Source organism: Aulonocara sp. 'chitande type north' Nkhata Bay, linkage group LG17 (assembly GCF_057382095.1).
Source record: "Aulonocara sp. 'chitande type north' Nkhata Bay isolate Kocher_YH1m ecotype deep benthic linkage group LG17, A_spYH_male_GT1.1, whole genome shotgun sequence".
Lineage (NCBI taxonomy): Eukaryota > Metazoa > Chordata > Actinopteri > Cichliformes > Cichlidae > Aulonocara > Aulonocara sp. 'chitande type north' Nkhata Bay.
Window position 1 is genome coordinate 13754714 of NC_141360.1, and position 12370 is coordinate 13767083.

Sequence of the window (12370 nt, forward strand, 5' to 3'; positions counted from 1 at the left end):
TTTTTTCCACACACAGATGCTGGTTAATATATACAAATAGAACTAGAACAGATAAATACAAATAGTATGAATAAATAAATGGAGACAACAAAATTGAAGTAGACAGATGTGTGTGCAAAAGAGCTGTGAGCTTAATATGCTGGTTTGATAAGTAAGATGACCTGATGTGCAAAAAATTATTATTACTGTTAAAATAGGTCAGCTGTTCAAGAGTCTGATAGCAGTGGGGAAGAAGGAGTTGATGAGTCGAGATGTTCTGGATTTCTCCTTCTAAACCTTCGTCGTGAGGGGAGAAGTGTGAACAGTCTGTGTTGGGGGTGTGTGTGGGCTTTGAAGATGGAGGCAGCCTCTAGACTCTGCGATGGTAGATGCTCTGCAGAGAGGGTAGCGGGGTCCTGGTGCTCTCCAGAGTGCAGCTGTAGAACCTGCTGAGGATCTTGGCCGACATACCAAATTTCTTCAGCCTCCTCAGGAAATACAGCCTGGCCAGTGTCCAGGTGAGGACCTTGGTGACGTAGACGCCTAAAGTTGCTTTTTGTCAGGTCACGTCTGTTTCTATTTTTTCTCTTTTTATTGTTTTTTGTTTTCACAATGAGAGGTGGAATAAAAATAACTAGCCTTAGTCAGTTAATTAAAAAAAAAAGATCTGATGCAGAAATCCTGAAACTTAAGTCTGAATAAACATGTATTCACCACAAGAGGAAGCCAGAGTCACATACTACTGCTTTTGAGGGGGGCTCTTTTGTTTTGTGTTTTTTCTCCATGTTCATTACTGCAGAAACCTGATTAGAGTCTGTGTGTATGATGTAAAGACTGATAAAAACAAACATTTATTCAAAGAGGTAGACTATCCAGAGGTTGTTTCAGAAAACACAAAAACTCTACCTCTCCTAACATCCATCTCTGAAGTGTTGTTTTCCTGCACTGGCATTTCTGTTAACAGCAGAATAATCTTTGTGTCCTGTCAGCATGCTCCAGTATCAAAAGGCAGTGCACTATAAAAAAATATTCAACAAAAAAATTCCTTGTAATTTTCTACAATGACATTTTCTGTTTTTCATGTAAGTTCATGGACTTTTCTGTACATGGTAAAATGGAAAATTCTGTAGATTTACAGTATGTCCTTCTTTACTATTTACAGACATTTCCTTTAACTATAAAATGGAAAATTCTATTTACATTACAGGCACTTTCTTTCACTGCAACTCAATAAATATCCTTGTATTCTCTTCAACTCAAAAACTTGACTAAAATATAATGACAGCATGTCATTGACAGCATGTCATTATATTTCATCTAACACATGAACAAAATATATGGGCAGAAATCTGTGCCATCGGAAACTGAATTTGAAGAAGTTCAATTCGAATTTGAATTGCTCGGATTGAATCTGAATTGTAACTTGAATAAATGCTTTTACAAACTGAATATGAATTACCCCAATTTGAAATTAAATTTATTGGTTTGAAAATGATCATCACTAAATTGAATTGAATTTTATATTTTGAAAATGAATTCATTTGCTTTGAAACGGTATTTTATCATTTAAAATTTAGCTCTCGAATAATTTCAGATTCACTTCTCACCATTCAGTTTAAGTTCTACAATTCAGTTTTTTTGGGACTTAAATCCGGTTCCGGTTCAAGAGTAGTCGAGCGCAGATTAATAGAACTACATTTTACTAGCGGACCGAAAGTGTTACTGACGGGAATCTACAGCGTCTTGAGCTGAATTAAGACTTCAGAAGTCATTCGTCATGTCGAATGACCAGCGGATGAACTCTCAGGTTGGTAATAAATGTATTACATAAGAACAAGCGTCATGTTAACAAATGATAGCCGTACAGTAACTTTTATCCTTATTGCAGCTGTTAGCTGAAAATGCTAATTTAGCGTAGTTTGCTCTGGATTTAGCTTTGACATGAATTAGACTAACTATTCACTTTAGCTAAAGTTAAGTTAGCTAAAGAGTTGGGATGCTGTATAAGACATAAATAAAGCTAAAATACAAAGGTTTGGACACTGTTTTGCATGTTTCCCTACTGTAGGGGTCTCTACAAGCATACAGAGGGGGTACTCTCAGAGGGTACAAGATGACAACTCTGGAATTCTACTAGAAACAGTCGATCATATTTGTTTGTCAAAGCTGAATCTAGGGCAAACTATGCTAAATTAGCGTTTTTAGCTAACAGCTACAATAAGGATAAAAGTTACTGTACGGCTATCATTTGTTAACATGACACTTCTTCTTATACATGTAATACATTTATTACCAACCTGAGAGTTTATCCGCTGGTCATTCGACATGACGAATGACTTCTGAAGTCTTAATTCAGCTCAAGACGCTGTAGATTACCTTCAGTAACACTTTCGGTCCGCTAGTAAAACATAGTTCTATTAATCTGCGCTCGACTACTCTTGAACCGGAACCGGATGTAAGTCCCAAAAACTGAATTGTAGGACTGAAACTGAATGGTGAGAAGTGAATCTGAAATTATTCGAGAGCTAAATTTTAAACGATAAAATACAGTTTCAAAGCAAATGAATTCATTTTCAAAATATAAAATTCAATTCAATTTAGTGATGATCATTTTCAAACCAATAAATTTAATTTCAAATTGGGGTAATTCATATTCAGTTTGTAAAAGCATTTATTCAAGTTACAATTCAGATTCAATCCGAGCAATTCAAATTCGAATTGAACTTATTCAAATTCAGTTTCTGATTGCACAGATTTCTGCCCGTAAAAATAACTCACAATCTTTAAAATTTGAGCATTTTTATTTTCCTTCAAATCAGTTTGGTCCTCTTGTGAATTTGTTTGTATACATCCAAGTGGCTCCAAAGTGTTTTCTTTAAACAGAACACCTGACAAACGCAAACATGACATTTAACAACCTGCAGAGTACCTTTAAGATAGAATCACTGCCCCCTCTGCAGGTGGGGGAGGGGCAAAAAAGTATTTAGTCAGCCACCGATTGTGCAAGTTCCCCCACCTAAAATGATGACAGAGGTCAGTAATTTGCACCAGAGGTACACTTCAACTGTGAGAGACAGAATGTGAAAAAAAAATCCATGAATCCACATGGTAGGATTTGTAAAGAATTTATTCGTAAATCAGGGTGGAAAATAAGTATTTGGTCAATAACAAAAATACAACTCAATACTTTGTAACATAACCTTTGTTGGCAATAACAGAGGTCAAACGTTTACTATAGGTCTTTACCAGGTTTGCACACACAGTAGCTGGTATTTTGGCCCATTCCTCCATGCAGATCTTCTCGAGAGCAGTGATGTTTTGGGGCTGTCGCCGAGCAACACGGACTTTCAACTCCCGCCACAGATTTTCTATGGGGTTGAGGTCTGGAGACTGGCTAGGCCACTCCAGGGCTTTCAAATGCTTCTTACGGAGCCACTCCTTTGTTGCCCGGGCGGTGTGTTTTGGATCATTGTCATGTTGGAAGACCCAGCCTCGTTTCATCTTCAAAGTTCTCACTGATGGAAGGAGGTTTTGGCTCAAACTTTCACGATACATGGCCCCATTCATTCTGTCCTTAACACGGATCAGTCGTCCTGTCCCCTTGGCAGAAAAACAGCCCCATAGCATGATGTTTCCACCCCCATGCTTCACAGTAGGTATGGTGTTCTTGGGATGCAACTCAGTATTCTTCTTCCTCCAAACACGACGAGTTGAGTTTATACCAAGAAGTTCTACTTTGGTTTCATCTGACCACATGACATTCTCCCAATCCTCTGCTGTATCATCCATGTGCTCTCTGGCAAACTTCAGACGGGCCTGGACCTGCACTGGCTTCAGCAGCGGAACACATCTGGCACTGCGGGATTTGATTCCCTGCCGTTGTAGTGTGTTACTGATGGTGACCTTTGTTACTTTGGTCCCAGCTCTCTGCAGGTCATTCACCAGGTCCCCCTGTGTGGTTCTGGGATCTTTGCTCACCGTTCTCATGATCATTTTGACCCCACGGGATGAGATCTTGCGTGGAGCCCCAGATCGAGGGAGATTATCAGTGGTCTTGTATGTCTTCCATTTTCTGATGATTGCTCCCACAGTTGATTTGTTCACACCAAGCTGCTTGCCTATTGTAGATTCACTCTTCCCAGTCTGGTGCAGGTCTACAATACTTTTCCTGGTGTCCTTCGAAAGCTCTTTGGTCTTGGCCATGGCGGAGTTTGGAGTCTGACTGTTTGAGGCTGTGGACAGGTGTCTTTTATACAGATGATGAGTTCAAACAGGTGCCATTCATACAGGTAACGAGTGGGGGACAGAAAAGCTTCTTACAGAAGACGTTACAGGTCTGTGAGAGCCAGAGATTTTCCTTGTTTGAGGTGACCACATACTTATTTTCCACCCTAATTTACGAATAAATTCTTTACAAATCCTACCATGTGAATTCATGGATTTTTTTTTTCACATTCTGTCTCTCACAGTTGAAGTGTACCTCTGGTGCAAATTACTGACCTCTGTCATCATTTTAAGTGGGGGAACTTGCACAATCGGTGGCTGGTTAAATACTTTTTTGCCCCACTGTAGCAGAAGTGGAGGATGAACTCAACTTGGGTGTCTATTGTCTTATGTAGTTTGGGAGTCCATTGAATGCTGGTGTGGGTGTACTTTTCCTCTGCGGTGGGGTCGTGTGGGCTGCCCCAGGCTCTGTGGGGCTTCGAGGTGCTGCTGCACCTGTGGCCCCAGGTCCGTATGATCCCTGTCCCCCTGCCATTGGTGGATTCCAGGGAACGGGGGTACCTACAAGGGTCAGCGGGAGAGCTGGCTCATTCTTTAAATGAACTGCTCAGCATTACATAAATAACATTTTGAACAAATGTTAGAAAGACAGAGTTACAGGGAAAATGTCTGCAAATGTTAACTGAACATTTTTTGTTACAACGTAGACATAATGATAAAGGTACTGGGGTGAAACGAAACTTTTAATAATAATAAGATACACAGTTTATTTGTGTATTGATAACAAACTATATTATCCAGCTATAAATGAATAATCTTAATTTTGTGCCTTTGTCATACAGTCTTAAAATCCCTGCAAGGCTCAAAGTGGCTGAGATATAACTCTACACATTTACTCCCTCTGGGTGGATCTATAAACATAGACACTGATTTCTATTTCGGTCTCCTCCTTTATCTGCAGCCGACTCTGCTCAAACACTGTAAAACTGCTGCAGTCTGTACTACAACATCTATGTGAATGTCTTCCTAGTGTTACAGAAACGTTTTTACCTGATTGGAAGTTCTGACAGGTTAGCCACACCAAAGTGACAGGGTTGGTTCCTCAGGTTTGCTACATAACCCCAGTTTTCTGAGTCCACTGAGTCAATTCCAAATTAAAATGCCTAAATTTGATACTGGTAGCTTGTTCTTTTCATGATATTCTTCTAGCATGAAAAAAGAGAGAGTGGGTGGCTTTAAGATACTGAACCCCAAGTTGCTCTCCGATCCTTTCGTCGGGTGTGAATTTTAGATAGATAAAGTGCTTGTGTGAATGAGGCTCTATGTAATAGACAGTTCATTTAGCATATGGATATGTACACAGGATTAAAAAGCTGATTTTCATTGGAGACAGTCGTGTAGTTCCTTTGGTATTTTGAACTGTATGTTCTGTGCCTTTCCCTGACCCAGTATTTGATGGTGTTACACTTCTCTCTTCAATATGTTGCACTTGTCAGCAACAGGGGGGCCATGTTGGAAGAGTGCCTGACCTTTCATAAATCTCATCATTGTTATTTTGACTTATTTACGAGAGTGAGATGAAAGCAGACCAGCTTTACACCACCAGCAGGAGGCAAAGGCAGGGGAAGGAGTGTGTGTATGTGAGGGGTGTTTAACTTACTACCTTTGTCCTTCAGCCTGCACATTTAGGGCACACTAATATCCCAGAAGCACAGTTAAACAGTTCTTAACTCTCAGACAGTATGGCTTAAATGATCAGGTTCTCCTGAGGCACATATTACAACACAAATTGAGGCTAGTGTCACCTAAGCCAGCCTACTAGACCACAGCAGGAAAAACCCCATTGTAGAATATAAAAAGACATAATGATGATGTTCTACAGCAATGTCTGATGTCAGCCAAGGACTTTCAGCTACAACTACAACTACATGAAGTTATGGAACTATTGTATATACATGTATATAAATATAACCATATAACAAGTTAAATGCTGAACTATTCTCTTTGGAGTTTGGAGTTCTTAGTCAGCTACAGGTTTGACTCTGGCCATGCTTTGTGAGGTGAAATCAAAGAAGTAGAAATGGAACATGCTGATCATGAAATGCGTTATCATGTTAATGTGTGCTTTTCTTTTACCCTAACCCTAGTCATAACCATGTGTATTTCCTCCATCCTCCAGAATCCCTGTTAAGCTAAGGGAAACGCCCACTGCCACCGGGTCCATCCTCAAAGCACAGAACATTAGCATTCATTTAACATTGGTTTGAATATTCATCATTCTCTTGGTTCTAATTTAGTTGGCATATAGAACTGAAGATTACATGTGACTTTTACATTTGTCAACTGCTACGTTTTGTTGTCTGTCTTTCGACACACAGAAATGTCCTTTGATTCTTGTGAATGTTTGATGTGATTTTTAGTGTTTAGTTAGTAAAAGGTCAACAGACTCACAGCTATGCTGATTTAAAAAAAAAAAAGAGTGTTCCTAAGCTATTAACAAGGTTAATAGCTAGATGTCCTGTTAATAGCTAAAGCTATTCACTGCTCTTAGTTAGAAAAACACTGCATTTCACGTAAAATTAAATAAGTTACTTCAATACATTCTGTATGGTTCATGAGTGTTGTAAAATACACAACACTCGAGTTTTACAGTTTATACAAACTGGCATGACTTTACCCCCCAAGTTGGCATATTTATGATATGTTTGATGTTTGATTCTTTTTAACATAAAGACACTTAGCTTCTGAAAATCCAAACACAAGTGCCAAAAGGAGCTAAAATGCCCGGTGGAGATGCAGAGCTGGGTGCTAATTCTCTGCTACTTGATCACCCACCACTCCACTGGTCCATTAATGACTCAGGGTACAAGTTCATGCATGGCAGGTTAGTGGGTTTAAGTTGTCAGTGAAGTTTGTGCGAGTGTGTGTATATCAGCCTGAGCACATGCTGAACAGACCCTGGCAAATGAGAGATCACCGATACCCCAGATAGCTGCATGTTTACAATACTGACCTTATAACCCTAGCATTAATGTTCCCTAGATGCAATTAAATAAGGTGTTACATATTTGATACAGATTCTGCAGCTGCCATGTATGAAACTACCAACAGAGCATGAACACTGTGTCCCATCTCTTTCTGTGTTACCCTGATTTTCCAAGCTATTTAGCTTCACTGAAAATGTTTTTTCCCCATAGAATTTGTACCTGTTTGTTTTATATACTCTTATTTTTTTCCTTTTTATGTTGCCAGTCCAAAATACTGACAGCTTGTTCCATTAGGAATTGATGTCAACAGCTGTAATATTTGTGGAACATGCATTGAGGGTCTTAACATAACATAAAAAAATCCCTGCGCAGACAGCCTCATGTCTATGCCTATTTATTTTCCATTTAAAAATGGCAACTAGGCAGCAGGATCAAAAAACATGCTGCAAATTTGTAGATATGAGATCATGCCATGTACTCCACTGACCAACCCCATCCTCCTCAAATGCATTTCGGAGCAAAGCCAACCCATGTGCCCTTAATTCTGTCATTCAGGGGATGCAACCTCTGCAGCCGACCACTGTGGTCAGCTGCTATGCCAGGCTCATTGTGTGCCCACACAACTGTGACCTTCTCAGGGATCACTAAGGAATCCACACTTCTGATTGAGATTCCACGTAAGATTAAGCAAGGCCCCTGGAAATCTATGTCAAGTGTTCTGTGTGTCAACCATCAGCCTTTAAAGTATGCGTTGTGTATTTTGCAGCTCACGTGCAGTCAGTGGCTGAAAGATTTGCACTTTCTGTGATGTCAGTGCCCTTGTCGAAAACATGTGTCTCAAAAACTTTACTATGCTATGTGTAATTGTAAAAATTGTTCTGTTCTTTTTAGGGCTTTTAATAAACTCCTGTCATTGCTAGTACTGGGTAGGACCTCCTTGTGTTTTGATTTTTCGTGGCATAGATTTAAAAAGCTGGAAACATTCATCAGAGATTTTGGTCCACACTGACATGATTGCATCATACAGTTGCTGCACGTCCTCCACATCCCAAAGGTAATTTGTTGGATTGTGATTTGGTGACTGTGGAAGCCATTTCAGTACAGTGAACTTTTTCAGATTTCTAGAAGGCAGCTTGAGATGATTTAAACTTTGTGACATTGTGAGTTTTCCTGCTGGAAGCAGCCATCAAAAGATGTCTGTCATAATAAAAAGGATGGATATTGTCAGCAATGCTGAAATTGGTACTAAAGGGCTTTCAAGGGTCCTGCGCAGTATCTTAGCTGTTCCTAGGACTGCACTCTTTTGGACAGAGATCTCAGATGTTGTTCCTGGGATCTGCTGGAGCAACTCACCCAGCTTGGGGGCCACTTCACCGAGCGCTCCGATTAATACTGGGACCACTGTTCCCTTCCTCCTCCACATCATCTCGAGCTCTTCTCTGAGCCCTTGGTACTTCTTCAGCTTCTCATGTTCCTTCTTCCTGATGTTGCTGTCATTCAGTATCGCTACGGCTATCATTGCAGCCATCTTCCTTTACTTGTCTACCGCTACTATGTTCAGTTGGTTAGCCATCTGTATCTGGATCTTAGCTCAGTCATTCTCCACCACCCTTGGGGGCGTCTCCCATTTTGACCTTGGGACTTCCAGGCCATACTCAGCACAGATGTTCCTATGTACTATCCCGGCAACTTGGTAATGGTGTTCCATGCATGCCCTGCCAGCTAGCATCTTGCACCCTACTGTTATGTGCTGGATTGTCTCGGGGGCTTATTTACAAAGCCTGCACCTGGGGTCTTGCGTGGTGTGATAGACCCCAGCCTCTATGGCTCTTGTGCTCAGAGCTTGTTCCTGTGCTGCCATGATTAGTGCCTCTGTGCCACTGTCCTGTCTTTCAGACCAGCTTTGTGGACCTTCCTCTGTCCTCTACACACCGTGCAGGGGCTTGTCCTTCCATGATGGTTCCTCCTCTTTCTTGGGTTTCTGCTGCCTGAGGCATTCACATTGTCAGTCATCGCAGTATTTCTGATGTACTTGTGGATGTTCACTCACTAGTCCTTGGTCCTTCCGCTTAGTCTACAATCTGTGGGTGAAACCCTCCTTTGGCCATCTTATTATCCCAGCAGGGTACCTGATCACAGCAGGGCGTAGGTGTTGATTGCCCAGATCTTGTTCTTACCATTCAGCTCACTCCTCAGGACTTTCCTTACTCTCTGCAGGTACTTGGTGGTTGCAGCTTTCCCAGCACCCTCTTTGTGGTTCCCATTTGCCTGTGGGATTCCCAGGTATGGCTCCCATACCATACCATACATTTCGCCAATCTGCATGACATTCCAATGTCCTTGTTGTACATGAAGCACGAACTTCATGTCACAAGAGATAAATAACAAGTATGATTCATTCATGTGAATATTTAATTTTTCAAATTATGTGTTATGGAAAGGTATGAATTACATTTATGAAAATCCGTACAGAACTGACGAAACAGAAGAACAAACAGTATCTTAACACAATCAATCCCATTCCTGTTGTTGACACATTTACTGTTTATTTATAAAATCACTATCTGTCATGTCAACTGAAAATTTAAATTGAAGGAAAACTGGCAAGAGTTTTTCATGGAACAGCTTTACTGTATGTACAAATGAAAAACAGGTGTTTTGTGGCTATGCTGTGAAAGCTAACATGTTGGCTCTTGAAAGGCCTTTTAAAAAAGAATGCAGGAGCAGAGATGACAGCTAGCAGCTGACCGTTTGTCCTTTGTAAAAAGCATCTTTAAATTTAGATTTAACTTGTCTTGTTGACATTTTCCAGTACAAGACAGGTTCACAACCGTTCTTGTACTGGATTACTATGATTTACAAAGAGTGTGGCAATACTCTGTCCTATTTCCTGTGGCATACACTACTATTGTCCCAAGATAATTTAATTGAGTGTGTGCTATATATATCATAAGTGGAATGCAAACATTTGGCCCTGGGTGACACTGTTGGACAGATGAAAAGTACTACTAAACCCTACAGCAACAAGCACCAGTGTGCCCACTTATCACAGAGGAAGAAGGTGGAGGGAAAGGAGGACATGAGGAAGGACTCAGAGCTGGAAGTCTAAATATCATGTTTAGAGTTTGAGCCCACTGATTAGGAGGTCAAGAGAACAATAGATGATGATAATCAGCAGAACAGATGACAATGAGAAAATCCAGTGTAAGCCTGGTGCACATTTCAGATGTGCTGAAGCACATTAAGAAGCTGAAATGGCTGCTTAAAAAAGTTGTTTTTGTGTGTGGTAGGTGTGTTTCTTTTTTTCCTTAAAATGAGATCGTACAATTTTTAATAAAACTGAGTTTGTATTTTAGGCAAACAAAGTGTCCTTTAACTATTAATTATTTATATGTGTCCAACAACTCCTTTAAATGAAGCAACTAAATCTAAATCTGAATCAACTAAATAAATCTTTCGGCTTTGTGCTTAAGATTATGCGAAAAAGTGTAATATAATGCATACAAACAAACATGTTATTTACAGCTCACTCAGACTTCTTTACATTGTTGGTCACAAACTTTAGATGAAAGGTATCAAAGGGAGCTGTCGCTAAGGTTAAAATTGGAACGTTTTAAATCATTCAAAATTACTTGGTTGGGTTTAAGCATGAAAAACAACCAGGTTAAAAAAAGATAACTGTTTTGGTTGTAACTGTTTCAAATGTCTGGTTTTCTTGTAATTTTTTTCTTGCAATGGTGATGAATCCCAGTTGAAGTGTGGGCATATCAACATGTCCTTCAGACACAAAATGTTCTTCCGTTGAAGTATATTGTAGATTCAGTGTCATTCGGACAGTCATGTTTGTGACTTCATGCAAAAATAAATAGATTACTTTTCAGTAATCTATTTGCAACGAGACCAGCCTGTCAAATAATATTTGCAGCCGCCTGAAGCTTGGTACGAAAATGAACCCATATTGAAAAGAACATAGTTAAATATAATGGATGGAGCAGGAAAGTACACTATAAATATTATTAGGCATTAGAAAATCTGTAAGGCTTGTAAAATTCAGAGCTTTCTGTATCTTCTCAGTTTCTCAGTTAAGCCTTTTAGCAATAATCGTGTTTGCTAGTTAGTCCACCTGTTAACACTTTTGAATCACTGACTGGAACTGAGAGAGTTTGCCAGCAAGCACAACTTCAATTCAGCTGCTGTTGTCTTGGTCTCTTGACAAGATAAGCATGTACGTCACCACCTGAGCAATGTGCTAAGCAGGCCACATTTATCACTGAGCTAAATTTACTAGTTGACCATCCTCTTATTTATCCATCTGACTGCATGCTAACTTAATTAAAGTTATATGTTACTAATCAATTATTTCAGATTTCTAAAAGAAATAAGCTGCCAGCCATAACTAAGTAATGCTGGTTAAAAAAATGCTGAGCCAACCTACTATAAGCCCAAGGTTTGATTTCTAAAGTGGAACTAAACTAGGTCCTAACTTTGAGCACTGCTCTGGTTCTTGGGCTGGTTTTAGGCCTTGGAGTCACTGGGTGGGGTGCTGTAGAGTGCTCCATCTGGGGACTCCATCATTCTGCTGGGGGACTTCATTGCTCACATGGGCAACAACAATGTGAACTGAAAGGGTGTGATTGGGAGAGATGGCCTACCCAATCTGAAACAGAGGGGTGTTCTGCAAATTGGACTCATGCTAACCAAAGTTTGTCCATAGCAAACACCATGTTTGAACATGTGGTGTGTAGATAATGTAGTTCTGTTGGGTGCATCAGGTGATGACCTCAAGCTTGCATTGGAGCAGTTTTTGGATGAGTGTGAAGGAGGAGGAGTTCAAGTATCTGAGAGTCTTGTTCAGGACTGAGGAAGGAGTGAAGCATGAGAATGACAATCAGACTGTAACGACCTGTTGTGGTGAAGAGAGAGCTAAGCATAAAAGTGAAGCCCACAACTGGCCCTCAAACCCATGATCACAAGCTATAGGGTAGGGTGCTCGGTCTTTTGAAAGGGGCTCGGATTAGAGCCAAGTGAGGCGTTTGGGTTTGGGCATCTGACTAGCCCGGATAGATTTGAAAAAGGCGTTTTCGTCTGAAAATGCTCCGCGTTCACACTAGTGTTGCGCGTCCACACTAAAATGGCCGAAAACACTGACGTTGCAGTTCCGCGCATGCGTGAAACGCAAG

The 12370-nt window shown here is 40.4% G+C and overlaps 1 pseudogene; it reads right to left on the reverse strand.

Moving 5' to 3' along the window:
• Window positions 1-349: 349 nt before the first annotated feature.
• LOC147309755 (uncharacterized) lies at window positions 350-9072 on the reverse strand (annotated as a pseudogene).
• Window positions 9073-12370: the final 3298 nt, after the last annotated feature.